The 2,657-nt window shown below is 32.0% G+C and overlaps 1 long non-coding RNA gene across 1 annotated transcript; it reads left to right on the forward strand.

Annotated features, from left to right (window-relative positions):
• The first annotated feature begins 674 nt into the window (after window positions 1-674).
• On the forward strand, window positions 675-1,699 carry LOC147853271 (uncharacterized). Its single transcript, XR_015531300.1, has 2 exons — window positions 675-1,188; window positions 1,395-1,699. It is a non-coding gene; the product is annotated as an uncharacterized LOC147853271 (long non-coding RNA).
• Window positions 1,700-2,657: the final 958 nt, after the last annotated feature.

The following is a 2,657-nucleotide window of genomic DNA, read 5'->3' on the forward strand; positions in this document are numbered from 1 at the left end:
AATAACAATTCTTATTATTTCACACTCCAACGCTACAAACTGGTTTAAGGAACCATTATTTGTCTCATTTTCAAGCTTTTGAGGCAAACTTTGTGCATTTCTTGAGTCTGTCGGCATTCACATAAGATAGAACTATTGTGTCCCTATAGGGGTTTGTATATAATACTCTCAACTGTAAAATTTTATAACTAATGGAAGGAGTTTTTTTGGAAAAAAAAAGATTTCTGCATTTCTCAATTTTATGAATTCCTAAATATTTAATGCATTCATAAACAAAAGGCTATGCATTAGAATGTAGCCACTGGCTACCATATAATACTTCGTTTTTCTTATAGTTATGAATAATACTTGCTAGAGTTGTGTCCTATCTTCTTTATATATAAGATGTATGGTACACCTCTATATCCTTGGTCAAATTATTTGTATGCATGATCGTGCACTTAAGTTCTATATTGACCTTTGATAATTCTAGCTAGATCTTAAAATGCAGCAATCATGTATAATGGAACACATATGCTTTCTTCGGTATCAAATCATGCCTTGAGTAATTCTCCACTAAAGTTTTTTTATTGGACTATAATTCTCTCTCTCTCTCTCTCTCTTTCTCTAAAGTTTATTAAAAATCATAGGGATGCACTACACGCTATCTATTAAAAGGAAGAATAACAATTTACTCAATGAAGAAGCTCACGTTGAGTTTTTAAAAAGGTTGGAGGAGATTCAATGCTTCATTTTCATGCGGTGTTTCTTGAGTAGTAGCAATTGTTATACATCTTAGAATACAAGAACAAAAAGTATAGTTAAAAGATATGAGGGTACATGCAGAATAACATGCGATCACCTTGAGATATATCCACATTCTTACAATCTTACACCATTACAATATAGAGATCATCAACTTCCTAGTAAAGGAGAGATTATGGAGTCTCTTAAGAAGAAACATTCCTTAGATGATTGTGGAGTGCCAAGCTTTGCTAAACCATGGATACAGTTAGGCAAAAGAGCGAGAAACTCGGCACATGCTAGCTGTAGAGCTCATGGAGACGTGCATAAAACATAAGATGAGAGAAATTAAGGGTACTATATTGTCGACATCCATCTATCCATCAAAAACCCTCCAAGATGTGAAAGAGAAAGTCAACAATAGTGTTGTCAATCGTACTGAGCAAAACATTTACCATCTCATAGGTTTGTTTTCATAATGCCACCATAGCCTTTATCTAGTATTCTAAGGTACGTAAATAATAGTTTGTTGTTCCATCATAATTACTATCGATGCATATTGTCCAATGCACAATAGTTGCAATCTTTATTCATACCAATTCATCTGCTTTATAAATGCTTAAAAATTCTTCCCAATTCAATCAATTGTTCATTTTTTATTCCTCTTGCAGATCAATATAAACAATTCTTTTTGGATAAAAGCACAATTCCATAATCCAAACAATCCCAATATAAACTTTGGGCTTAACCGATATGTTGGTGACAAATACATGCCAATATACACTCATGTCTTATAGTCGATAACATAAAATAGTGGAATCTTTTAGAATATGCACTCAATAATATTGTGTTAAAAAAGTATGAAGCATATATTGATCAAGTACAAGGATTTATATATGCTTTCACTTATCTATGTATGTTATGTTAACATCTCCATTACTTTGTCCAATCAATCTAAGAAAATTTCTCTTAATCCTCTTAGTTCATCGATATCATTTTGTCTTGTTTTGTTGCTTGTGGTATTAGCACCAATTAAGTCATATATATGAATGTATGGAATATCTAACCCATTTTTCCTCAGAGTGTTTCCTAGTGAATAAAATACAATACATGATTATTTATATATTACTAAAGTTCAATATTAACTCTAGAAAAAGCATATGAAAAAACTCAGATCACCTTGGTCATTAAAAGAGGATAATAACATTTGTTTGATGTAAAGTTCTAATTATTTCATATAAGTTATGAACATTTGGTCGACATTATCTTGATGCTATTTGGTTTGAAGAATTGAATACATTCTTATTGCGAGATAATTTACTTTGTTCATTGGTTCGTTTGATGGTTTCTAGACATGAATATTTCTTAAACTTGGTTCAAAAACTTTACCTCCCAAACACTCGATAAGATTTAAACCAATTATGATTATCCTCACTAATAAATGGCAATCTATGCATGATGGATACTGTGATTAAAGCACTAATAATTTCTTTATTAGATAATCTCTTGTCCTCAAAGACAAACCGCCTCATGCATGTGCAATTTTATTTATAAATTCTATTTTAGTTTTTTACAATTGAGAAATTACAAAATCACCCTATTTTAATTTCAACTCCCCCTTTGATATAATTACGTTTGTGTCTTGAGTGATCTTGAAGGTAGCATTGATCCTTTAGGATGCTGTATCTTGGGATTCTGAACTCCGATTCACAAATCGAAAATTCCTACATGCTCCTTGTTGCAAGGTCCAAATAGAAAATGTACTTCTAAATATTTTTAAGCTCATTTAGATATCTTGAAGCCTCAACTTCACGACATCACTTCCACGGGTTTGGGTTGGGATGGTCTCAACATACTTGTATAAGACAAGTACGTAGAGATGTCCGTGGTATCGTTTAGTGTATGAGAGAAGGTATTGGTAAACATGCACGATA

The sequence above is a fragment of the Azolla caroliniana genome, unplaced genomic scaffold, assembly GCF_043228905.1.
Source record: "Azolla caroliniana isolate FFs.n. ecotype wild unplaced genomic scaffold, voAzoCaro1.0.p SCAF_17, whole genome shotgun sequence".
Lineage (NCBI taxonomy): Eukaryota > Viridiplantae > Streptophyta > Polypodiopsida > Salviniales > Salviniaceae > Azolla > Azolla caroliniana.